Genomic DNA, 27,893 nt, shown 5'->3' with positions numbered 1-27,893 from the left:
GATGGTTTCCATGAGATTGTTTTCCAGGGATTGTTTCCAAGGGATTGTTTCCAAGAGTTGTTTCCAAGGGATTGTTTCAAGGGATTGTTTCAAGGGATTGTTCCAAGGGATTGTTTCTAAGAGATTGTTTCCAAGGATGTGATTCCAAGGGATTGTTTCCACGGGATTGTTTCCAAGGGATTGTTTCCAAGGGATTGTTTCCAAGGAGATTGTTTCCAAGTGATTGTTTCCAAGGGATGTTTCTAAGAGATTGTGTTCTAAGGGATTGTTTCCAAGGGATTGTTTCCAAGGGATTGTTTCCAAGGGATTGTTTTCCAAGAGGATTGTTTCCAAGTGATTGTTTCTAAGAGATTGTTTCCAATGGATTGTTTCTAAGGGATTGTTTCCAAGGGATTGTTTCCAAGGGATTGTTCCAAGGGATGTTCCAATGGATTGATTCCAAGGGATTGTTTCCAAGGGATTGTTTCCAAGTGATTGTTTCTGAGAGATTGTTTCTAAGAGATTGTTTCCAAGGGATTGTTTCCAAGAGATTGTTTCTAAGGGATTGTTTCTAAGGGATTGTTTCCAAGGGAGTTTCTAAGGGATTGTTTCTAAGGGGATTGTTTCCAAGGGATTGTTTCCAAGGGATTGTTTCCAAGGATTGTTTCCAAGGGATTGTTTCTAAGAGATGTTTCCAAGGGATTGTTTCCAAGGTATTGTTTCCGATGTTTCGGATTGTTTCAGGTTGTTTCTCAAGGGTTGTTTCAGTTCCAGGATTGTTTCCAAGTGATGTTTCTGAGGTTTATATCTGGATTTGTCAGGATTGTTTCCAAGGGATTGTTTCCAGGATTGTTTCAGAGTTGTTTCAGAGAGATCGGGTTGTTTCCAAGGGATTGATTCAGGGTGTTTCCAGGGATTGTTTCAGAGGATTGTTTCCAAGGATTGTTTCCAAGAGATTGTTTCCAAGGGATTGTTTCCAAGGATTTTCTAAGAGATTGTTTCCATGGTTGATTTCCAGGATTGTTCCGATGTTTCCAAGGGATCGTTTCTAAGGGATCGTTTCCAAAGATTTCCAGGATGTTTTCCAAGGATGTTTCCAAGGTGTTTCACAGGATTTTCCAGGGTCGTTTCTAGGGTCGTTTCCAAGGGATCGTTTCCAAGGGATCGTTTCACAGGTTTGTTTCACAGGGATTGTCCAGGGACGTTCTAAGGGAGTTTCCAAAAGAGTGTTTCCAAGAGATTGTTTCCAAGAAGATTGTTTCCAAGAGATTGTTTCCAATGGATTGTTTCCAAGGGATTGTTTCCAAGGGTATGTTTCCAAGGGATTGTTTCCAAGAGATTGTTTCTAAGGGATTGTTTCCAGAGAGTGTCCTAAGAGAGTGTTTCTAAGAGATTGTTTCCAAGAGATTGTTTCCAAGAGATTGTTTCCAAGAGATTGTTTCCAATGGATTGTTTCCAAGGATTGTTTCCAAGGGATTGTTTCCAAGAGATGTTTCCAAGGATTGTTTCCAAGAGATTGTTTCTAAGGGTGTTTCTAAGGATTGTTCCAAGAGTTGTTTACAGAGATTGTTTCCAAGAGATTGTTTCCAATGGATTGTTTCTAAGGATTGTTTCCAAGTGATTGTTTCCAGTAGGATGTTTTCTAAGGGATTGTTTCCAAGAGATTGTTTCCAAGAGATTGTTCCAAGAGATTGTTTCCAGAGATTGTTTCCAAGAGATTTTTCCAAGAGATTGTTTCCAAGGATTGTTTCCAAGAGATTGTTCTAAGAGATTGTTTCCAAGAGATTGTTTCCAATAGATTGTTTCTAAGAGATTGTTTGTAAGGGATTGTTTTCTAATGGATTGTTTCTCAGGGATTGTTTCCAAGAGATTGTTTCCAAGAGATTGTTTCAAGAGATTGTTTCCAAGTATTGTTTCCAGAGATTGTTTCCAAGAGATTGTTTCCAATAGATTGTTTCTAAGAGATTGTTTGTAAGGATTGTTTCTAAGGGATTGTTTCTAAGGGATTGTTTCCAAGAGATTGTTTCCAAGAGATTGTTTCCAAGAGATTGTTTCTAGAGAGTGTTCTAAGAGAATTGTTTCCAAGAGATTGTTTCCAAGGGATTGTTTCCAAGGGATTGTTTCCAAGAGATTGTTCCAAGGATTGTTTCCAGAAAGATTGTTTCCAAGAGATTGTTTCAAGAGATTGTTTCCAAAGAGATTGTTTCCAAGAGATTGTTTCCAATAGATTGTTCTAAGAGATTGTTTAAGGGATTGTTTCTAAGGGATGTTTCTAAGAGAGTATGTTTCCAAGAGATTGTTTCCAAGAGATGGTGTCCAAGAGATTGTTTCCAAGAGGATTGTTTCCAAGAGATTGTTTCTAAGAGATGTTTCCAAGAGATTGTTTCCAAGAGATTGTTTCCAAGAGCATTGTTTTCCAAGAGATTGTTTCCAAGAGATTGTTTCCAAGAGATTGTTTTCTAAGGGACTGTTTCTAAGAAGGATTGTTTCCAAGGGAGATTGTTTCCAAGAGATTGTTTCCAAGAGATTGTTTCCAAGAGATTGTTTCCAAGAGATTGTTTCCAAGAGATTGTTTCCAAGAGATTGTTTCTAAGGGATTGTTTCCAAGGGACTGTTTCCAAGGGACTGTTTCCAAGGGATTGTTTCCAAGGGACTGTTTCCAAGGGACTGTTTTGTAAGGGATTGTTTTGTAAGGGATTGTTTCTAAGGGATTGTTTCTAAGAGATTGTTTTTTAAGGGATCGTTTCCAAGAGATTGTTTTTTAAGGGATTGTTTCCAAGTMATTGTTTCCAAGGGACTGTTTCTTGGCATGTTGAGGTCTAATAGTAGTTGTACTTGGAGGGCTGCTAAATTCCACCCTCCACTGCCATTCGTCCTTCATGTTCCAAAATCTTCTTGGGTTCCCCTTCATCACAAATGATGTTTATAGTTCATGTAGAGATACTATTTCTCTCTGTCGGCATCGTAAAGGATGGGGAACCCTCCTGACAAGTGGCTCCTCTGTTCTAGAGCCAACAGACATGAGGGACTGAGCTGAACCTCAGATAATGTCCAGTTTATATAGTTCATTATCTTGTTCAGGACTAGAGACAGAGAATGCTCTCTGGGCCACTCACTGCTCCTTCTCCATGTGTCATGTTCTTTATCCATACGTGCCTGGGATGTTTGTGTTTATTGCTGTGTGTTATTAATCCCACAATAAATTACCACAAAGCTCTTATGAGTTTGTGTGGTTTATATGTCTCTGTTTCCACTGCATGAATATATTTTTTAATTAGACAATAGTCATATAAAAAATTTAAAAAATCTCTATGAAATGCAATAGCCCCTGCAAACGCAGTAAATTACAGTATGCTGTTACACCCAAAGAACCACTAGTTATCTGATATCATTTCCTGTTGAGAGATGAAAGACAAAAACTAAGACAGGATTTATAGAAATGAACGGACATTCTTACTTTCACTAAGGCCCCTAACAGAGGTCTTCCATGTGACTCCTTCCTTTGAATGTTGTCCAACTCCAGAAAAACCTCTGTACATCAAAACAACCTGTTATGAACTGGGCATTTTCTTCCCTTGTTCTCTTGCTTGTTTTGGCGTTGGTCCTCTGTTCATAATGAAATGACATTTCCTCTCTGTTTCACAGAATGAGCTTTGGATCTGCATCAACTCCACACTACCTGGTGAGCTATGTGGGGAGCGTTTCCAGGGGATACGGTGCCGTTACAGACAAATCCACTTGTCAGAACATAATGCCTCCCAGATGCAAAAACATTATTGCTTAGCTCAACACTTTGTACCCACTGAGCCCACACTAAAAGTCCATATATGTCCACAGTTTAATATGCTGCCCATAAACGTCTAAATGTTTTGCAAACCCCCCGCCAGAGGATAAAGTTAATCCATACTTTAATTCTGATAATGCTACACCCATCAAGGGTTTGTGGGTAATGTGGATCATTTTTGTTTTGTCTACAGGGTCATCCAGGAAGTCCGATGGTTGGGTGGGCCTGGGCTGCTGTGAGCTGGCCATCTCGGCCGAGTGCCGCAGGGAGTGCAAGCAGGTGAGAGAGGAAGTTAGTTTGGCCCGTTGTAGCCTTATCCATTTGCACATCACCTCATTTCTCATTCTCTGACCCTATAGGCATCGTCCAAGACCGACATCACAAGAGTATGCAAAAAAGACACAGAGGTAAGTAAAACAAGGTCATGATTTGTGTAGTAGTATGTGCTTTAAATTGAGTATCACACTGTAACGGTCTATGTGTAACTGGTGCAGAGGAGTCAGGCGCAGGACAGCAGAGATGAGTAAATAAAAGTAACTTTACTCAAAGTCATCAAAATACAAGATAAATCCAAGCCCACAATACGGACCACAATACAACAAACAATCACTCACAACCAAACATAGGGAACAGAGGGTTAAATAATAAACAGGTAATTGAGTGAGTGAAAACAGGAGTGTAAGACATAGACAAAACAAATGGAAAATTAAAAGTGGATCGGCGGTGGCTAGAAGGCCGGTGACGTCGACCTCTGAACGCCGCCCGAACAAGGAGAGGGACTGACTTCGGCGGATATTCGCGACAGACGAGGCGCAGGGAGATCCGGATGGAGACGGTGGAACTCCCGCAGCAACGAATGGTCCAAAACGTCCTCCACCGGCACCCAGCATCTCTGCTCCATACCGTACCCCTCCCACTCCACGAGGTACTGAAGGCCCCTCGCCCGACGCCTTGAGTCCAGAATGGCTCGAACAGCATACGCCGGGCCCCCCTCGATGTCCAGAGGGAGCGGATCGAACCTGCCGCACCTCAGACTCCTGGAGTGGACCAGCCACCACCGGCCTGAGGAGAGACACATGGAACGAGGGGTTAATGTGATAATCAGGGGGGAGTTGTAACCTATAACAGACCTCGTTCAGTCTCCTCAGGACTTTGAATGGCCCCACAAACCGCGGACCCAGCTTCCGGCAGGGCAGGCGGAGGGGTAGGTTTCGGGTCGAGAGCCAGACCCGGACCCCCAGTGCGAACACCGGGGCCTCACTGCGGTGGCGGCCAGCGCTCGCCTTCTGCCGCCTCACGGCCCGTTGCAGGTGCACATGCATGGGCGGCGTCCCAGGTCTCCTCCGAGCGTTTAAACCATTCGTCCACCGCAGGAGCTTCGATCTGGCTCTGATGTCACGGTGCCAGAACCGGCTGATACCCCAGTACGCACTGGAAAGGCGAGAGGTTAGTGGAGGAGTGGCGGAGTGAGTTTTGGGCCATCTCTGCCCAGGGGATGAACGCCGCCCACTCCCCTGGCCGGTCCTGGCAATGTGACCGCAGAAACCTACCCACATCCTGATTCACGCTCTCCACCTGCCCGTTACTCTCGGGGTGAAAACCTGAGGTGAGGCTGACCGAGACCCCCAGACGTTCCATGAACGCTCTCCAGACCCTGGATGTGAACTGGGGACCTGATCAGAGACTATATCCTCAGGCACCCCGTAGTGCTGGAAGACGTGAGTGAACAGGGCCTCCACAGTCTGTAGGGCCGTAGGGAGACGGGGCAAAGGGAGGAGACGGAAGGACTTAGAAAACCGATCCACAACGACCAGGATCATGGTGTTACCCTGTGATGGAGGAAGATCTGTCAGGAAGTCCACCGACAGGTGCGACCACGGCCGTTGTGGAATGGGTAGGGGATATAACTACCCTCTGTGCAGGTGCCTGGGAGCCTTGCACTGGGTGCACACCCATAAARCCTCACGTCCTTGGCCAAGGTGGACCACCAGTACTTCCCACTAAGGCAACGCACCGCCCGACCGATGCCAGGATTACCAGAGGAGGGTGACGTGTGGGCCCAATAGATCAAACGGTCGCGGACAGCAGACAGAACGTACAGGRGCCTAGCTGGACACTGGGGGGGAGTGGGCTCTGTGCGTAATMCCCGCTCGATGTCCGCGTCCAGCTCCCACCCCACCGGTGCCACCAGGCAAGAGGATGGAAGTATGGGAGTATGATCCATGGACCACTCCTCTGTGTCATACATCCGGGACAGTGTGTRTGCCTTAGCGTTCTGGGAACCTGGTCTGTAGGATAGAGTGAAAACAAAACGTGTAAAAGACATTGCCCACCTTGCCTGGCAAGGGTTCAGTCTTCTCGCCGCCCGGATATACTCCAGATTGCGGTGGTCAGTCCAGATGAGAAAAGGGTGTTTAGCCCCCTCAAGCCAATGTCTCCACGCCTTCAGAGCCTTGACAGCAGCCAACAGCTCCCGGTCCCCCACATCATAGTTTCGAAAAGAAGGCACAGGGGCTGAGCTTTGGTGGTGTGCCCGAGCGCTGAGAGAMCACGGCTCCTATCCCAGCCTCGGACGCGTCCACCTCCACTATGAACGCCAAAGAAGGATCCGGATGAGCCAGCACGGGAGCCGAGGTAAACAGAGCCTTCAGGTGACCAAAAGCCCTGTCCGCCTCAGCCGACCACTGCAGRCGCACCGGTCCCCCCTTCAGCAGTGAGGTAATGGGAGCTGCTCCCTGACCAAAACCCCGGATAAACCTCCGGTAGTAGTTGGCAAACCCTAGAAACCGCTGCACTTCCTTTACCGTGGTGGGAGTCGGTCAATTACGCACGGCTGAAATGCGGTCACTCTCCATCTCCACCCCTGAAGTSGAAATGCGGTACCCTAGGAAGGAGACGGACTGTTGGAAGAACAGACATTTCTTAGCCTTGACGTACAGGTCATGCTCCAACAGTCGATCAAGCACCCTGCGCAGAAGGGACACATGCTCGGCGTGTGTAGCGGAGTATATCAGAATGTCGTTGATATACACCACTACACCCTACCCATGCAGGTCCCGGAAAATCTCGTCAACAAAGGCCTGGAAGACTGATGGAGCATTCATCAACCCGTACGGCATGACGAGGTACTCATAGTGCCCTGAGGTGGTACTAAATGCCGTCTTCCACTCGTCCCCCTCCCGGATACGCACCAGGTTGTAAGCACTCCTGAGATCGAATTTTGTGAAGAAGCGCGCCCCGTGCATTGACTCGATTGCACTGGCGATGAGAGGCAGCAGGTAGCTATACCTCACTGTGATCTGATTGARCCCTCGATAGTAAATACACGGGCGCAGACCCCCATCCTTCCTCTTCACAAAAAAGAAACTCGAGGAGGCAGGTGAAGTGGAGGGCCGAATGTATTCCTTCCCCGGGGATTCGGAGACATATGTTTCCATAGCCACCGTCTCCTCRTGTGACAGAGGATACACGTGACTCCRGGGAAGTGCTGCGTTTACCAGAAGATTTATCGCACAATCACCCCGTCGATGAGGTGGTAATTTAGTCGCCCTCTTCTTACAGAAGGCGAGAGCCAAATCGGCATATTCTGAGGGGATGCGCACGGTGGATAACTGGTCTGGACTTTCCACCGTAGTCGCACCGATGGAAACCCCCACACACTTCCCTGAGCACTCTCGTGACCACCCCTTGAGAGCCCTCTGTTGCCACGAAATAGTGGGGTTATGACAGGCCAACCAGGGTAGGCCCAGCACCACGGGAAACGCAGGAGAATCAATAAGGAAGAGACTGATTCTCTCCTTATGACCCTCCTGCGTAACCATGTCAAGTGGAGCGGTGGCCTCCCTAATCAGCCCTGACCCTAATGGTCGACTATCTAGGGTGTGCACAGGCATATCCACAGGAACAAGGGGAATCCCTAAACTATGAGCAAGTGAACGGTCAATAAAATCCCCAGCTGCGCCTGAATCTACTAGCGCCTCATGCTGGGAAGGCGGGGAAAACTCAGGAAATGAAATAAACATATACATGTGAGCAACAGGGGACTCTGGATGAGCCTGGTGCCGACTCACCTGGGGTGACACGATAGTGCCCTGCCTGCTGCTCCGACACCCTGAGGAACCGCCCCCCCCCCCTGCACCGACCAGCAGTGTGCCCTCTGCGGCCACAGATGGTGCAGGGAATGGCCCCTCCTCCGGTCGCACTAAGTGCAGCACCTCCCAGCTCCATGGGCGTCGGAGCGGAGGTACTGGGGGATGGAACTGACAGGTCCCGATCCGGACGTCCGCGGGCGCTCGACCCTCAGGCGACCCTCAGGCGGGTGGTCGAACACTGCCCGAAAGCTGCGGGTGAACTCTGCGTAATGGTCCAACGCCGCGTCTCCGTCACTCCATACGGCGTTGGCCCACTCCAGGGCTTTGCCTGAGAGGCAGGAGACGAGGGCGGACACACTCTCATGCCCCGAAGGAGCCAGGTGGACGGTCGCCAGGTAGAGCTCCAACTGTAGTAGAAACCCCTGGCAACCGGCAGCCGTCCCATCATACTCCCTTGGGAGCGCGAGTCGAATCCCGTTGGGACCAGGTGGAAGAGGAGTGGACAGTGAGGCCTGTTGTAGTGGGGCTGGTGGAGGCGCTGGAAAACCTCCTCTTCTCTCCCAACGATCCATCGTCTGCAGCACGTGATCCATGGCTGTGCCCAGACGTTGTAACATGGTCGCGTGCTGCTGAACGCGCTCCTTCACTGCAACTGGGAGGTCGTCTGCTCCTGCTGACTCCATACAAGGTGAGTGATTCTGTAAGGGTCTATGTGGGTCTAAATAATAAACAGGTAATTGGGTGAGTGAAACCAGGTGTGTAAGACATAGACAAAACAAATGGAAAATGAAAAGTGTATCGGCGGTGGCTAGAAGGCTGGTGACGTCGACCGTCGAACACCGCCCGAACAAGGAGAGGGACCGACTTCAGCGGAAGTCGTGACACACACATACTGTTGACTTTGAGAGACTGTATGTAATCTCTGGCTGCCTTTCACTGGCCTTTAAAACCTCAGTGCTGTTTGACGAGATAAAGCAAGCGCTACTTCTCTGCGGTCCATCTCAGCACCTCAGCAGTGTCCTCCTCCCCACCCCTCTTTATGAGGTTATTTCCTGTCCATGTAGCACTCTAAAGCAGTAGTATTCAATTACCCCCGAGTAAGCTAATAACATTTTTATAAAATACAAAAAAAAWAATCAAACAATTAAGAGTATAGATTATTGTATGGATCAATATACAAACGTTTTTGAGATCGTTTGAAAAATATGCATGTATTAAGTAAATGTATTCATTTTGAGAATAGAGATAKAATTGTAATGTATTGAGGCTATTTAATGTTTGCAAAAAAATATGGTCTCCGCTGAAAAAGTTTGAATACCACTGGTTTAAAGCAAGGTCATTATCTAAGCTCTGATTGGAGCCTGTCTTGTCAAAGGAGGAGAGGAGTGAACTCATCTACTCCCGCTAAGAAGATGGCTTAGCTCAGAGCCATCTATATATATGAGAGAGAGAGAGAGTCAGGCCAAGTTTTAAAACGGCCGCCATTTTAGTGACCATATAAAACTTTATTATTGAATTGTTTGTGATGTAACAGTACGGGAGCGATGGAAATGCTTTTGGCGGTTGATCTGCTTCTGTTCTGTGGGTGGCACTGTTTGCTCTTTTCCAAGGATGGGTCCAGGTGTCTTGGGGGCCCTGGGATTTGGGGGGACGGGGGTGGTCTGCCGGTCACRGGGTATACACAACCCAACTGGGATGAGGAGGGGTTTTAGCGGGTGGAATAATTGGTGAACAATTGGAGGTTTTCTTAGTAGSAATGCAAGCTATATGGACACTCAATCACTATGCTACTTTTTAATGGGGAGTTTACAAACATATATTATGATAAATAGATTTTGAACTTGTATCCCATTATGGCAGTTGGTGAAATTACCATAATTACCAAAAGGACTGGGGGGGGGGCAAAATATATTTCTCCCATGGGCAAAGAAATTCAAAAGGGGTGATGATATAAATTAACGGTAATTTTGATCCGAATGTCATTCTCTCTGGCACCAAAAGTTCAAAAACTGTTGATTGGGGACAGAATGCGGACRTGTAACGTCCTGACCAGAGTTATTATGTGTTTTGCTTGTTTAGTGTTGGTCAGGACGTGAGCTGGGTGGGAATTCTATGTTGTGTGTCTAGTTTGTCTGTTTCTATGTCCAGCCTAATATGGTTCTCAATCAGAGGCAGATGGTAATCGTTGTCCCTGATTGAGAATCATATATAGGAGGCTTGTTTTGTGTTGGGATTTTGTGGGTGTTTGTTTCCTGTCTCTGTGATTGTCTGCACCAGATAGGTCTGTCTCGGTTTTTGCACATTTGTTATTTTGTATTGTTGTTTGTAGTGTTTCACTTGTTCTTTATTAAACATGTTTAACACTAGCCGCGCTGCACTTTGGTCCTCTCCTTCACCCCRGGAAGAAAACCGTTACAGGACCATCAAATAATTGGCATATATATTACTCTTACAGAATTTCCACGTGGGSGAGGATATTGGAAATGTATTCAAAGCCTATTGGATGATAACTTGTTTTTAACTAGAACAGAATAATTTATAACTGACTTTTTCTGACACAACATGCTGTAGGTAGAGCAGATCCCCTTATTGTATAGGACACTTTTAAATGTTCCTTTAGAGGCCATGCAATTCAGTACTCATCTCTAAAACAAAAGCAATTTAYGTCAAATAGGTCCATATTAACAAAGGAAATGCAAGGACTAACAGTACAGGTAGATGGCAATAAAAACTGTACCATAMAGGCTCAGAATAAGTTAAAGGAAATGGAGGAACTTATTCAAGAAAGATTTAGTGTAATATATTACAAAAATAAAGCGAACTGGATGGAATATGCACAACAATTKTTTTTTAATCTTTAAAATAGAAATGCTACCAAAAGATTTGTACTGGAACMTATTACATATGACGGAGTCGCCCATGATTCACCAAACTATATTTTGAAAGAGGAAGTAAAGTACTTTAAGCATATGTTTTTGTTTTATTCTCCATCTCCACTAACCAAAGTGAATTGTATGGATTGTTTTTCTATGAATAATGTAAAATTAACAGCCGTACAGAAAGACTCATGTGAAGGCCAAATTACAGAGGAGGAACTTCTTGATGCAATTAAAGCCAGGAAAGCTCCAGGGCTGGATGGCATACCAGTGGAGGTATACCAAACCTTTTTATATATACTCGAGGACCATTATTAGCATGTTTTAACCACTCCTATGTAAATGGTAGATTTTTGAGCACTCAACAAGATGGGTCTGATTTCATTATTACTGAAACGGGATCTAAGTGGTAAATATAAAGATCCAGTCCATTTAAAAAATTGGAGGCCTCTTACACTTCAGTGTTGTGATGCAAAAATTCTAGCAAAATGCTTAGCGCATAGAATTGAAAAGGTATTGTCGGATATTATTCATCCTAATCAGACAGGTTATTGACATGGACGATACATTGGAGATAATATAAGACAAGTACTGGAAACAATAGAACACTATGAAAAATCTGGGAAACCAGGCCTGGTATTCATAGCTGACTTTGAAAAGGCCTTTGATAGAGTACATTACATTACATTTAAGTCATTTAGCAGACGCTCTTATCCAGAGCGACTTACAAATTGGAGTACGACTGGAGTTTATATATAAATGCCTGAAATATTTCAATTTTAGAGAATCTCTTATAAAAGGGGTTAAAGTTATGTATAATAATCATAGGTGTAATAAAGTAAATAATGGCTACTTCTCAGAAAGTTTTAAACTGTCAAGAGGAGTAAAARAAGGCTGTCCACTATTGGCATATCTATGTATTATTGTCATCAAAATGTTAGCTGTTAAAATCAGAACCAACAATAATATCAAGGGGCTAGAAATTCAGGGTATAAAACAAAGGTGTCATTATACGCTGATGATTRATGTTTCCTTTAAAATCCACAATTTGGATCCATCCACAGCCTCATAGAGGATCTAGATACTTTTAGAATTAGAATCCTCCACAGCCTCATAGAGGATCTAGATACTTTTAGAATTAGAATCCTCCACNGATACTTTTAGAATTAGAATCCTCCACAGCCTCATAGAGGATCTAGATACTTTTAGAATTAGAATCCTCCACAGCCTCATAGAGGATCTAGATACCTGTTCTAACCTCTCTGGATGAAAACCAAATGATGATAAGTGTATTATGTTATGCATTGGATCACAAAAAAATACAACTTTTACATTACCGTGTAGTTTGGTCTGACGGGGATGTGGACATACTCGGTGTACATATCCTGAAAGAAAGAAATTATCTCACTCCAATACATTTTTATAGGAAGTTAGCAAAAATAGATAAGATCTTGCTACCATGGAAAGGAAAATACCTGTAWTTTTGTGGAAAAATCACTCTGATTAACTCCTGAGTTATATCCCAGTTTACCCTGATTAACTCCTTAGTTATATCCCAGTTTACCCTGATTAACTCCTGAGTTATATCCCAGTTTACCCTGATTAATTCTTTAGTCATATCCCAGTTACCCTGATTAACTCTTTAGTCATATCCCAGTTTACCCTGATTAACTCTTTAGTCATATCCCAGTTTACCTATTTGCTTATGGTGTTGCCTACACCTAGCAACCTGTTTTTTAAATTATATGGGCAAAAAATATTCCATTTAATTTGTAATGGCAAGCCAGACAAAATTAAAAGGGCCTATTTATATAATGAATATGAATTCGGAGGACAGAAATGATTAAATATTAAAGCATTGAACGTCTCACTAAAGGCATCAGTCAGACAAAAGTTCAACTTAAATCCGAACTGGTCCTCTAGCAAATTAGGAAGAATGTCCCACTCCATGTTCAAGAATGGCCTTTTTCCCGTTATTCTCCCTTTCAGTTATTTGAAAATAATAAAATCTCAAAAATATCGCTATTTTTAAAACAAGCCATAGAAAGTTGGTTGCAATTTCAGTTTAATCCACCAGAAAAGACAGAACAAATAATACAACAAATATTGTGGTTAAAGTGAAATATACTAATTGATATAAAACCATAATATTTTGATAAATTGTTTAAAAAAGGTAAAATCTTTGTAAATGATATCATAAATAGGACTGGTGAAGTTATATCATACATTCAGCTAACAAACATATATGGAAATGTCTGCTCTACACAAAATTACAACCAACTAATTGCAGCATTACTGCAAAAATGGAAGAGGCAAGTAGAAGGGGGAAAAATCAGAGAACTTGTCTGCTGGCCCTGCATTAAAGATAAAAATTGGTTGAAGAAAATTGTGATGAATACAAATATATACCAGTTTCATTTAAGGACCAAAAAATGGACAGCTGTGCCAGATTGGGGATGACCAGGAATGTTCTTCTGTTTAGTGTGTCCTCCAGATCAGAGGCAGTAGGGATGACCAGGAATGTTCTCTGTTTAGTGAGTCCTCCAGATCAGAGGCAGTAGGGATGACCAGGAATGTTCTCTGTTTAGTGAGTCCTCCAGATCAGAGCCAGTAGTGACGACCAGGGATGTTCTCTGTTTAGTGAGTCCTCCAGATCAGAGCCAGTAGTGACGACCAGGGATGGTCTCTGCTTTCACTGGACATCTTCATAGGTTTAGAAAACTATCATAAATAAACATCAGAACGCAGAAGCGTTAATTATCATCTGTTAAATCCACTTCAATCAGTGTAGATGAAGGGGAGGACACAGGTTAAAAATTAATTGTTAAACCTTGAGACAATTGAGACATAGATTGTGTATGGGTGCCATTCAGAGGGTGAATAGGCAAGACACATTTAAGTGGCTTTGAACTGGGTATGGTAGTAGGTGCCAGGCACACCGGTTTGAYTCAAGAACTACAACGTTGCTGMMMTTTTTTCAACAGTTTCCCATGTGTATCAAGTATGGRCGACCACCCAAAAGACATCCAGCCATCTTGACACAACTGTGGGAAGCATTAGAGTCAACATGGGCCAGCATCCATGTGGAACGCTTTCGACCCCTTGTAGAGTACATGCCCCAACGAATTGAGGCTGTTCTGAGGGCAAAAAGGTGTTCCTAATGTTTACATGTATATGGCTCTGGCTTACCTTAGCTATTAGTGTAGCATAGCTTAGCTATTAGTGTAGCATAGCTTAGCTATTGTGTAAGCATAAGCTTAGCTATTAGCGTAGAATAGCATAGCAATTAGCTTAGCCTAGCGTAGCCTAGCGACGTGCTAGCAGAGGACTCCTTTCATCTGTCTCGCCTCCTCATTCCAAACAAACAAAAAACAAAGCGGCGGCTTAATGTTTAGTTTGTACCACGACCAAACTCCCCTCCCCAGCTTTATAAGGCACTGGCCTCTTTCATCTTGCCCTTTCATGAATCGTTGCTGCTGAGGCAGCAGAGCCAAAGCACGCAGCAGCACTGGCCTTTATGGTCCTTTATGGTCCTTTATGGTCTTGATGGAAAGAAGACGTGAGATTTCTGATGCAGGTTTAACTGTACTGAGGACAGGACAGTGAGATTTCTGATGCAGGTGTTAACTGTACTGAGGACAGGACAGTGAGTTTTCTGATAGAGGTGTTAACTGTACTGAGGACAGGACAGTGAGATTTCTGATGCAGGTGTTAACTGTACTGAGGACAGGACAGTGAGATTTCTGATGCAGGTTTAACTGTACTGAGGACAGGACAGTGAGATTTCTGATGCAGGTGTTAACTGTACTGAGGACAGGACAGTGAGTTTTCTGCTGCAGATGTTAACTGTACTGAGGACAGGACAGTGGATGACGTCTCCATAGAGAGAAAAGAGGAACGGGTTCAGAATATTTCAGATAGAAATGTCATGAATAGAGCTGACTCAATAATGGTTGTTCAACAATGGGTGTTCAATAATGGGTGTTCAATAATGGTTGTTCAACAATGGTTGTTCAATAATGGTATGTTAGATCACAAAATAGTTTTTCTTGTCTTTTACAGAAACCACTGCACAGCTGTATCACCAAAAATGAGAGTAAGTTTCCAACATTCTCTACAACAAGATGCTAACCCAAGTGCACCAATCAGAGTGTGACATGGCTCAGTTGGTACAGCATGGCGCTTGCAACGCCAGTGTTGTGGGTTCGATTCCCACGGTGGACCAGTATGAAAAAGTATGGAAATGTGTGCATTCAGGACTGTAAGTTGCTCTGGATAAGAGCATCTGCTAAATGACAAWAAAATGTCTATGTAAAATGAATAAACATGAAATCAGCACTGCTTTATGAGCCATGTTTACGTGCCTTTGGTCCGCAGAAATTATTGAATCATTCAGTCAGCCGAGGAATCCCTTATTTGTATTAGGAGATGCAACGCATTGGTGTGAAACTGCCCTGCAGACACACCTTTGGGCGGATTTTGAGGATGTAAGGTCCTGCACTTCCTGAAGTCTAGCAACTGGAGATCACCTCCAATGTTCACCATGCATATTTAATCAGACTATTCTCTAGGAAATCCTGGAAGTCTACTGTATTGTATTCTAATTAACTCCTCATGTTTGAATGTTGATCATGTTTGCAATGTCTGTCATCTATTTTATGAAGCTAAAGGCTACTTCAAGACAAAAATTGTCTAAATAGCCTTAATGATATTTACAATTCCATTGAAGTGAATGGAAAGCATATTGTAACTGTGTGTGTGTGTGTGTGTGTTGTGTGTGTGTGTGTGTGTGTGTGTGTGTGTGTGTGTGTGTGTGTGCTGTGTCAGTGGGCTCGGTGTGCTGCGGCTATGCAGGGAGACACACCAACTGCAGAGAGTACTGCCAGGCCATCTTCCGGACAGACTCCTCCCCCACCGTCTCGCAAATCAAGGCTGTCAAGGAATACTGCCAGAGCATCAGCCCCGAGCTCATTGGCTGTGTAGGCAACTACACCAAGTCCTACCCAATCAGGAGCCCAATAGACAGTGAGTATATCTAATACTGACCTATCAGCAGCCCCATATCCAGTGTGTATCTTGTTTCTGTGTTGCATTCCTCCAATCACTGGCTATGACTTGGTACAGTGCATTCGGAAAGTATTCAAACCCCTTGACTCCACATTTTGTTACGTTACAGCCTTATTCTTAAATGGATTTTAAAAAATGTCCTCATCAACGTACACACAATATCCCATTATGACAAAGCAAAAACATATATTTAGAGATTTTTGCAAATGTATTAAAAATACTAAATGAAATATCACATTTACGTAAGTATTCAAACCCTTTACTCAATACTTTGTTGAAGCACCTTTGGCAGCGATTACAGCCTCTTGGGTATGACGCTACAAGCTTGGCACACCTGTATTTGGCTAGTTTCTCCCATTCTTCTCTGCATATCCTCTCAATCTCTGTCAGGCTGGATGGGGAGCGTCGCAGCACAGCTATTATCAGGTCTCTCCAGAGATGTTAGATCGGGTTCAAGTCCGGGTTCTGGCTGGGCCAATTCAAGGACATTCAGAAACTTGTCCCGAAGCCACTCCTGCGTTGTCTTGGCTGTGTGCTTAGGGTGATTTCCTGTTGGAAGGTGAACCTTCGCCCCAGTCTGAGGTCCTGAGCACTCTGCAGCAGGTTTTCATAAGGATCTCTCTGTACTTTGCTCTGTTGATTTTTCCCTCGATCCTGACTAGTCTCCCAGTCCCTGACACTGAGTCCCACAGCATGATGCTGCCAACAACATGCTTCACCGAAGGGATGGTACCAGGTTTCCTCCAGACTAGTCACTTGGCATTCAGGCCAAAGAGTTCAATCTTGGTTTCATCAGACCAGAGAATATTGTTTCCCATGGTCTGAGTCCTTTAGGTGCCTTTTGGCAAACTCCATGCAGGCTGTCATGTGCCTTTTACTGAAGAGTGGCTTCCGTCTGGCCACTTTACTGAAAAACTACATTGTCGTATTCGGTGCAAATAATATTTGATTTAATTTACCATAAAGGCCTGATTGGTGGAGTGCTGCAGAGATTGTTGTCCTTKTGGAAGGTTCTCCCATCTCCACAGAGGAACTCTGGAGCTCTGTCAGAGTGACCARCGGGTTCTTGGTCACTTCCCTGACCAAAGCCCTTCTTCCCTGATGACTTAGTTTGGCCTGGCAGCCAGCTCTAGGAAGATATTTTTTGGTACCCTTCCCCAGATCTGTCCCTCGACACAATCCTGTCTCGGAGCTCTACGGATAATTCCTTCAACCTCATGGCTTGGTTTTTGCTCTGACATGCACTGTCAACTGTGGGACCTTATATAGTTGTGTCCCATTCCAAATCATGTCCAATCAATTGAAATTACTACAGGTGGGCTCCAATCAAGTTGTAGAAACATCTCAAGGATGATCAATGGAAACAGGATGCACCTGAGCTCAATTCCGAGTCTCATAGCAAAGGGTCTGAATACTTATGTAGATAAGGTATTTCTGTTTTTTATTTTTAATACATTTGCAAAAAATGTCTTACAACCTGTTTTTCCTTTGTCATAATGGGGCATTGTGTGTAGATCGATGAGGAAAAATGTAATTTAATCAATTTTAGAATAAGGCTGTAATCTAACAAAGTGTGGAAAAGTCAATATCTGTCTGTCCGTCCAGGCCTGTACTGCTGCGACCGGGCCGATGAGCTCCACTGCCAGGTGGCGTGCCGGCGTATCCTGCGCACCATGACGACGGAGCACGAGATTATGGAGGGCCTGATCGATGAGTGTGGCAGCCAGCCACTGCCCCAGGACCCTCTGTGGCAGTGCTTCCTTGGCAGCGCCCACCCCCCCACCAAGAGCGAGATGGAGACCTCACCTACTGCCAAGATGGACGGCGCCAAGCTGCACTGCTGCTACAAAGCCAATACCTCACTGTGCCGGTTAGTTGTACTCTGATGAGATGCTTGTAGTGATTACAATGGCTTACAGCTAGCGGTAACACTCCCAGCCCGTCACATACTGTTCCCCACCGGAGACCAGGGTTCAATCCCTGCGTCCACCATTCCTATATTGTCCTACTTTCCTGTCCCCCCCTCTGTTTCCAACTGTCTGAGTAAAGTGTAAAAGGTAACTCCCGAGTGGCGCAGCAGTCTAAGGCACTGGATCACAGTGCTTGAGGCGTCACTACACACCCGGGTTCGATCCGGGAGAACCATGGGGCGGTGCACGGTGTCTCCGGGTTAAGCGAGCAGTGTGTCTTGGCGGGGTCGTGTTTTGGAGGACGCATGGCTCTCGACCTTCGCTTCTCCCGAGTCCGTAGGGGAGTTGSAGCGATGGGACAAGACTGTAACTACCAATTGGGGAGAAGAAATGGGTGAAAGTAAAAAAATATGTATATATTCTAACCCCCCCACCCCCAACATTTTTTCCTTCATACATACTGTAGATAGATACACTACATTACCAGATGTATGTGGACACCTGCTTGTCGAACATCTCATTCCACAATCATGTGAATAAATATGGAGTTGGTCCCCCTTTGCTGCTATAACAGCCTCCATGCTTTGGGAAAGCTTTCCACTAGATGTTGGAACATTGCTGCAGGACTTGCTTCCATTCAGCCACATAGTGAGGTCGGGCACTGATGTTGYGCGATTYGGCCTGGCTCGCAGTCGGTGTTCCAATTCATCTCAAAGGTGTTCGATGGGGTTGAGGTCAGGGCTCCGTGCAGGCCAGTCTAGTTCTTCCACACCAATCTCGACAAACCATTTCTGTATGGACCTCGCTTTGTGCACGGGGGAATTGTCATGCTGAAACAGGAAAGGGCCTTCCCCAAACTGTTCCAACAAAGTTAGAAGCACAGAATCCTCTAGAATGTCATTGCTGTAGTGTTAAGATTTCCCTTCACTGGAACTAAGGGGCCGAACCATAAATAACAGCCCCAGACCATTATTCCTCCCCCACCAAACTTTACAGTTGGCACTATGCATTGCGGCAGGTAGCGTTCTCCTGGCATCCGCCAAACCCAATGCTTGGAATTGCGCATGGTGATCTTAGGTTTGTGTACGGCCATGGAAACTAATTTCTTGAAGCTCCCGACGAACAGTCCTTGTGCTGACGTTGCTTCCAGATTCAGTTTGGAACTCGATAGTGAGTGTTGCAACTGAGGACAGACGATTTGTACACGCTTCAGCACTCGGCAGTCCCGTTCTGTGAGCTTTTGTGGCCTACCACTTTGCGGCTGAGCCGTTGTTGCTCTTATAAGTTTCCACTTCACAATAACATCACTTACAGTTGACTGGGGCAGCTCTAGCAGGGCAGAAATTTGACYAACTGACTTGTTGGAAAGGTGGCATCCTATGACGGTGCCACGTTGAATATCACTGAGCTCTTCAGGAAGGCCATTCTACTGCCAATGTTTCCTATGGAGATTGCATGGCTGTGTGCTCTATTTTATATACCTGTCAGCAAGGGGTGTGCCTGAAATAGCCATATCCACTAATTTGAAGGGGTGTCCACATACTGTTGTATATATAATGTAGATATAATTGATTACAGTATACAGTATAGTGGTGATGGGGTCTTCCATGGTATGGAGGTAACTCATAGGGTTGGTTTCCAGGACACCTGATCAAAATACATAGAAAGTCTCTGAACATTTGAGTTTTTTWTTTTWATTTAACTTTTTCTCRCCAATTTCATGGTATCGGTCTTGTCTCATTGCTGTATCTCCCAAACGGACTCGGGAGAGGCGAAGGTCGAGGCTGCTACAGAYCCTGGACTCGAACCCAGAATCTTAGACCACTGCGCCACTTGGGAGGCCGAGTTTATGTTTTTACATGCTTTTACATGCTTGTGTTGTCTGTCTGTATGTTTAACTCCGTTTGGTCATGAAGCCCTGAGAAGGACAACTTGCTGTGTAAACGTTGGTGAATAAATGATTACATCGGAGGTGTTAGAGTGTGCAGCTTTCCTTTTTCTTTCAAAGTAACTCTGTTTCGTCCCCCACAGGGATYTGTGTCAGGAGATCAGCACCAACTGGGGAACTCAAACGTGGCAGGAGTTTGACCAGATGTGTGAGTACAGCCCTGTGGAGAAACCCCTGGTCACCTGTCTGGCCGACGTCAGGGAACCCTGCCAGCTGGGCTGCAAGGACCTGGGCTACTGCACCAACTTCAACAACAGGTATGTTACTATACCTGTTAATATACCTTGCACCAACTTCAACAACAGGATGTTACTATACCTAGCTGCTATACCTGTTAATATACCTTCTGTACCAACTTCAACAACAGGTATGACTATACCTACGCTGCATATACCTGTTAATATACCTTCTGTACCAACCTCAACAACAGGTATGTATATACCTACTATCATGGCGCACTTTGCTGTGTTTCAGGGTATATAATTAGAGTCGATCAATTATGATTTTCAATGCCAATACCGATTATTGGAGGACCAAAAAAGCTGATACCGATTAATCGGCAGATTTTTTATTTATTATATTATTTGTAATAAGGACAATTACAAACAATACGAATGAACACTTTTATTTAACTAATAAACATCAATAAAATCTATTTAGCCTCAAAAAATAATGAAACATGTTCATTTGGATTAAATAATGCAAAACAAAGTGTTGGAGAAGAAAGTAAAAGTGCAATATGTGCCATGTAAAAAAGCTAACGTTTAAGTTCCTTGCTCAGAATATAAGAACATATGAAAGCTGGTGGTTCCTTTTAACATGAGTCTTCCATATTCCCAGGTAAGAAGTTTAGGTTGTAGTTATATAGGAATTATAAGACTATTTCTCTCTATACCATTTGTATTTCATATACCTTTGACTATTGGATGTTCTTATAGGCACTTTAGTATTGCCAGTGTAACAGTAAACTTCCGTCCCTCTCCTCGCCCCTACCTGGGCTCGAACCAGGAACACATCGACAACAGCCACCCTCGAAGCATCGTAACCCATCGCTCCACAAAAGCCGCGGCCCTTGCAGAGCAAGGGGAACAACTACTTCAAGGTCTCAGAGCGAGTACGTCACCGATTGAAACGCTATTAGCACGCACCCTGCTAACTAGCTAGCCATTTCACATCGGTTACACCAGCCTAATCTCGGAGTTGATAGGCTTGAAAGTCATAAACAGCTCAATGCTTGAAGCACAGGGAAGAGCTGCTGGCAAACGCACGAAAGTGCTGCTTGAATGAATGCTTACGAGCCTGCTACTGCCTACACAATGTCTCAGACTGCTCTATCAAATATCAAATCTAAGACTTAATTATAAACATAATAACACCCAGAAAGGCAAGGATGGTTATGGTTAGGTACATTCGTGCAACGATTGTGCTTTTCGCAAATGCGCTTTTTAATAATCATCCCCCGTTTGGCGAAGTTGCTCTTCACACAGTCGCGCAATGAGCCAGGCGGCCCAAACTGCTGCAATAGCCTGCCTCTGTTGCACAGCAGCGAAGAGAAGTGACACAATTTCCCTAGTTAAAATAAATTTATGTTAGCAGGCAATATTAACTAAATATGCAGGTTTAAAATATATACTTGTTATGATTTTAAAAAGCGTGATGTTATGGTTAGGTACACATTGGTGCAACGACAGTGCTTTTTTCGCGAAATACGACTTTAACTAACCCGTTTGGTGACGTAGGCTATGATTTAATGATAAATTAACAGGCACAGCATCGATTATATGCAACGCAGGACTAGCTAGATAAACTAGTAATATCATCAACCATGTGTAGTTAACTAGTGATTATGTTAAGATTGATTGTTTTTATAAGATACGTTTAATGCTAGCTAGCACCTTACCTTGGCTCCTTGCTGCACTCGCATAACAGGGAGTCAGCCTGCRACGCAGTCTCCTCGTGGAGTGCAATGTAATCAGCCGTGATCGGTGTCCAAAAATGCCGATTACCGATTTTTATGAAAACTTGAAACCGGCCCTAATTAATCGGCCATTCCGATTAATCGGTCGAACTCTAGTTTAAATTMAAATGGGCCCCAACTGCCCAAGGTGTCCCGCCACTGACTGTCACTGTACTATTTTACATTTTMATCATTTAGCAGACCCMTTTATCCAGAGGCTAGCAGACGCTCTTACCCAACATGTATTATTATCATTATATAATAACAATATACAGTATGTCAATATATGCAGGGGCGGCAGGTAGTCTAGTGGTTAGAGCGTTGGACTAGTAACCGAAAAGTTGCAAGCTCAAATCCGCGAGCTGACAAGTTAAAAATATGTTGTTCTGAACAAGGCAGTTAACCCACTGTTCCTAGGCCATCATTGAAAATAAGAATTTGTTCTTAACTGACTTGCCTAGTTAAAATAAAATAAAAATGATCTCATGCATACATTTTTGTATGTGATCCCTGAAGCAAATTAATCCACAACCTTTGAATTGTTAGTTCTTAAAAACTGAACCACACAGGGGCACGCTGTACCAGACCTTGAATAGTTCTGGTACCTAATATACTGTACCGACAAACTCAATATACAAATATCACAACAACTGCGTACATCCAAAAAGGATCTGTAGTGCTCTGTTGCATTGCTGAACCTTTTTGTTACATATCCACGTTCAACACAACGAGCTGTACTGTATCAAAGATCCAAACCATACTGGGACATGGCAATGAGAGTGAGCTTGAAAAAGAAAAATTACAGGTGGGTCTGAGTGAGTCATCTGGACAACCAGAGTGTAACTCACTAATGTCCTAACAGTTAACTGGCATCCTGCTGTTACATCCGTCGTTAGAATGAGGAGACCAAGGRGCAGCGTGGTAAGCATACATATTTCTTTATTTAGATGAACACCAAAACAACAACAAAAGATAAACGAACGTAACGTTCTGCAGGCTACCTAGTAACTGTGCAAAAACAAGATCCCACAAACTCAGGTGGAAAACAGGCTGCCTAAGTATGATCCCCAATCAGAGACAACGATAGACAGCTGCCTCTGATTGGGAACCATAACCTGCCAACAATGAAATAGACAAACTAGAATGCCCACGCATATCACACCCTGACCTAACCAAATAGAGAAATAAAAAGGCTCTCTATGGTCAGGGCGTGACACCTGCAAACCCATGTCCTCTATCACTCCAAGCTGTGAGCCTGTATGACTCACCACACGCTAGGCTAATATGATTTATTAGTTCTGGAGTGTCCCATGGAGGTCAGGGGAGAAGGGATACAGGCGTGGGTAGTGTAGGGAGGGAGTGAGTGAGTCCACCCCACCCTGCTCCCTAGCCCAGTGGTTAGTGGGTTACTGGCTTTCACAGCCCCTTCCTCGTGACCCATACATAACCCTATGGGCAACTCCCTCAAAACCCAAGCTGGAACCAACAGCCTCGTAACCATATTAAATATATTCTACAGTTAATTGTTTGAGTGTTGGTTGTGATCCCTGAAGTGTTTAGTCCCATGCTAGTGATCATGGCTGGATGGGGCCGGAGGAAACCAAGACCTCTGGGGTCTGTTCAGAGAGTCTGTTCAGAGAGTCTGTTCAGAGAGTCTGTTCAGAGAGTCTGTTCACTAGTTGTTGATGATGACCTTGGTCTACACTCTTAGAAAAAAWWATTCCAAAAGGGGTTCTTCGGCCGTCCCAGTAGGAGAACCCTTTCTGGTTCCAGGTAGAACTAGGGCTGTGGCGGTCATGAAATTTTGTCAGGCGGTGATTGTCAAGCAAATAACTCCCGGTCTCACTGTAATTGACCATTAATTAACATAAACAGGTTTAGCATCTCCTGMCTTCCACACATAGCCTACAAGCCACTAATTCAGACCTTTGGAYCATCTACATTTTAAAAAGTCTAATAAATCCATGTAATATAGCCTACACCTTCACAATAAATCCATTATTCATTTTAGATAGGTCTTTAAAAACATGATATGAAGAAAATGTAGTCTATTTCAGAATAACACAATAGCATACTCTGAGTTGTTCTTATGTTAGGTCCTGATCTGGCTATGCCATATGGCTGTGGGCTACACTCTTTTAGCAGACAAGATTTGCTTAGAAATACGTGGCATTATTTTATAGTATTTTAAAGTATGAAGAATACAATTGAATAAAGGTTTGAGGTAGTGCGCACACGCTCCTATTCTGTGTTGAGCGGTTAACAAAGAAACGGTACTCCTATATGCTTAATTTAGATGTATTTATGCAACTTTAGTTGTGATACAAACYTTGGGCTGTATGTTTAGATTTTTAATACATTCTAAGGCTGCATGATGAGACTTTAATGATGATTTGAAAAAAGTTGATTGAAAGGCATGAGCTCTGCTTTGTTTTTTTGCGCAGTCTGTACACACTTCATCAGTCTCTCATTCACAATTTGACAATGATAATTGATAATGCCTCGAATTTCCTGGTGGCATCCCCTTTCTGTGGCCGTAATGCCCCCTAAAAAAATCCATGCTTTTTCTAGCCAGTGACCGTTGTGCCCTTGGGCTGAATATAATCATTTRAATTCCCATCTCCATGCGTGCTGCGTGCTCCGAAGCACTTCTCATTCACATGGCTCTCCATCACGTGATCGGATCTTTCTCACAGGCTACAAGTGAAGACAGACACATCGGGGACGCAACTGCGCGCGTCRTTATCCAATTCCGAGGTGCATATTGAAGATATTGGAAGAACTGTCCACTTCACTTTTTGTCAGCCATCAAGATGAGTAGGCCTAACAGCAAAAGCACTAGTCTATGTCAATCTACTATACCCCATAATAGTAAAGTCGACCTATTCTGTGCGAGAAATTAATATTACAAACATAGTCTGGGACAATTGTGAGATGCGATAGATCCCAAATTAATACAACCACTAGCATCAAAAAAAACTTTCTTATGCAATGAGACCGTCGCAACAGATCAGAACGTTTAGCTTGAAATGTTGATAAACGATTAGGCTATATCTTCACATTATAAGCACAGCAAAGAACACATGGCAGTAGTGTCACGCCCTGACCTTAGAGATCCTTTTTATGTCTCTATTTTGGTTTGGTCAGGGCGTGAGTTGGGGTGGGCATTCTATGTTTTGTGTTTCTATGATTTTCTATTTCTATGTTTTGGCCGGGTATGGTTCTCAATCAGGGACAGCTGTCTATCGCTGTTTCTGATTGGGAACCATACTTAGGTAGCTTTTTTCCCACCGTTCTTTGTGGGAAGTTGTCTTTGTTTGTTGGCACTATTGCCTTTAACTTCACGGTTTGTTTTGTATGGTTTATTGTTTTTTGTCGGCGTCATTCTTAAATAAAGTAAAATGTACGCTCACCACGCTGCACTTTGGTCCTCATCCTTCAACAGCCGTGACAAGTAGGCTATACYTGCAAATGTTCCATTAGCGGGAAAACACCAATATCAAAAGTGACCGCTAATGCAGTTTTGCATGTAATGCTTTTATTATAAAGGTGCATTTTTATGGTGAAAATGATCTTCCCCAAACATGAAATGTATGTTAATGTGCTTGATTTTAAGAAGTTATTTGGCCAATTTAGTGTGATACAAACCTTATCTAGACCTATGGGCTAGGCTATATGAGATGTGGGACTATGATTTGAAAAAGTCGCCAAAAAAAGCTATGTGTTGTTTCTTGCCTTATGCTGTGCCTCATTCACAAGTGATAATAAATTATTCACAAGTGATAGGCTAATATTGTCACAGATCAGACTATTCTTAATGTAATCTTGTCTTTACATATACTAAATAATATATGTGTGAAATTTGTTTTGATTTAAAATAGACCATTATCATGCACCTGTATCGAAACAGAGGCAGCGGGTAAAAATACATGTCATCTATGCACTTAAATAGCAAATGGAGGACGCTTTTCCCCGTGGTTCATTTTCATGCCAGTCAGGTAGGCTATAGGCTATACTCCTGTTGTAAAGATAAGCAATGTGCTTAATATTAGGAAAGTTGAGAAATTAATATAGTAGGCCTAGCCTATAAAAAGCTGATGGGAMCCTCCTCTTTTTATTAGTGGCCATCACTCTATTCTCCCGCAATTGAAAAACCTATAGAAATGTTGTGCAACATGAGCTCATGGGCTGTCATAAAGTCTTTGATTAGATTTTAGATCATATTTACATTTATGTCAGAGTGATTAGAGGGACAATAGAGTGCTGAGTACKAGGCAGTTAGCAAGTTCAGTAGGCTACTAATGACCAGCAGCAGCATCAGAGCTTGGAGAAGCCTAATTACCCTGACTAAACAGTCAAGTTGAATTTGATTACTTTCATGACTCGTGACCGCCGGTGTGGCGGTAATACGGTCACCGTAACAGCCCTAGGTTTAATTATGTTGGGTTCCATATAGGACCATCTGGGGAAAGGGTTCTACATGGAATCCAATAGGGTTCTACCTGGAATCAAAAATGGTTATTCAAAGGGTTCTCCTATGGTAACAGCCGATGAACCCTTTTGGGTTCTAGATAGCATATTTTTTTCCTAACTGTTAACTATAGGCCTTCTGTGACTGATGGCTCTGTGACTGATGGCTCTGTGCTGATGCTCTTGTGACTGATGCTCTGTGACTGATGGCTCTGTGACTGATGGCTCTGCTTGACTGATGCTCTGTGACTGATGCTCTGTGGCTGATGGCCTGTGACTGGATTGCTCTGTGACTGATGGCTCTGTGACTGATGGCCTGTGACTGGCTGTGACTGATGGCTCTGTGACTGATGCTCTGTGACTGATGTGTGTGTGGTCGGCTTCCACGGCTGTACGCTAGGTTGTTTAGAGGTCACAGAGAAAGAAGGAGAGAGAAAGGGATATGTGTGTGTGTGTGTGTGTGTGTGTGTGTGTGTGTGTGTGTGTGTTATAGTAAGCTGTCGTGTGTCGGTGCGAATGTGATATGGTGGAATGTAAGTGGTGGTGGGGTGCGTGTAGTATCGTGTAAGTGTGTGGCATGCTGTGGATGTTGGGTAGAGTGATGGCGATGTGCTGCTGTGTATGTGTATGAGTGTCGTGTGTGATGATGCATGATATACGTAGTATTATGCTTTGCATTGACATTTGACCTATGAGAGGCCAGGACCGTGTACACAGCTTGCTGCATCTGTCTGGCTGGTGCCAGCAGACCCATGCTTGACGCCATCAAAGCCCGGCCGGCGAACCCACACAAACACACACAGTTCAACAGAACACTCCCCGCCTGTGGACTCATCCCCATCAAGCACTGTCCACAAAGCTACATTTCACCACAAGCCACCCAACATTAGCTTTGTCAAGTTTCAAAGCGTTGATTTTCCAGGCTGTAGTCAGGGTCAGAGAAAATATCTGATTGGACACTAGGGGGATCTGAAGGACGTGACATCATCATGGGCTACAGACTCAAACATTATCTCATCTCTCGACCTCTCTATGACCTCTCTTTGACCTCTCTGACATCTCTTTGYCCTCTCTGACATCTCTTTGACCTCTCTGACATCTCTTTGACCTCTCCATGACCTTTCTTTGACCTATCTATGACCTCTCTGTGACGTCTCTATGACCTCTCTATGAACTCTCTTTGACTTCTCTATGTGTATGATATATTTCTGTATCTTTGTCTGTTGACTGTAAGGTATCATGTTGTTCAGTAATGATGATAACCAGCATGTCAAGATTATCAGAAAACATACAGTATTTACTTTTGAATTGCAGCTCAGCAGTAATCAGACCCTAAAAAGCCACAGAAACGTTTCATGCTAGGCCCTTGTAGAGAATGTTTGAAAACAATCCCAASTATTCCATGTATTATTTTTCATTGGAGATGGATGATGAAGACACCAAGTTTCAGACAAACAAATTCTGTCTCTCATTTCCTTTGAAGGAGTCCCAGGGGCCAGCGTAAGGAGAGCCTTCCTCCCTGAGGGGTTCAAAAGCTGGGGTGACAAGCATCGTGAGGGGGGGGCCCGGCCACAGTCACACTATGGAAGACAAACAGGGCTAGAGGCAAAGGGGATAGGGATCTCCAAAGTACTGAGAAACCTGCGGTGCTGTGTAGCTAAGCCAGCGCTGAGCACTGTCAGTGGGCCCTGAGTGCCACACCCCTGGGGCCTGGGTCTCTGTGTCCGCTACATAAATACACTCCCCAGCCAGGTCGTATGGAGATTAGAGGGGCACCATCCTGTTGACTGGTCATATGGAGATTAGAGGGG

General features: G+C 44.0%; 1 pseudogene; it reads left to right on the top strand.

The window, feature by feature from the left end:
• Positions 1–27,893, top strand: part of LOC111972979 (reversion-inducing cysteine-rich protein with Kazal motifs-like) — a 133,707-nt pseudogene that overhangs the window by 64,429 nt on the left and 41,385 nt on the right.

The sequence above is a fragment of the Salvelinus sp. IW2-2015 genome, linkage group LG14, assembly GCF_002910315.2.
Source record: "Salvelinus sp. IW2-2015 linkage group LG14, ASM291031v2, whole genome shotgun sequence".
Taxonomy (NCBI): Eukaryota; Metazoa; Chordata; class Actinopteri; order Salmoniformes; family Salmonidae; genus Salvelinus; species Salvelinus sp. IW2-2015.
The sequence above is the reverse complement of the archived record's forward strand: the minus strand, read 5'-3'. Positions and strand labels throughout refer to the sequence as shown.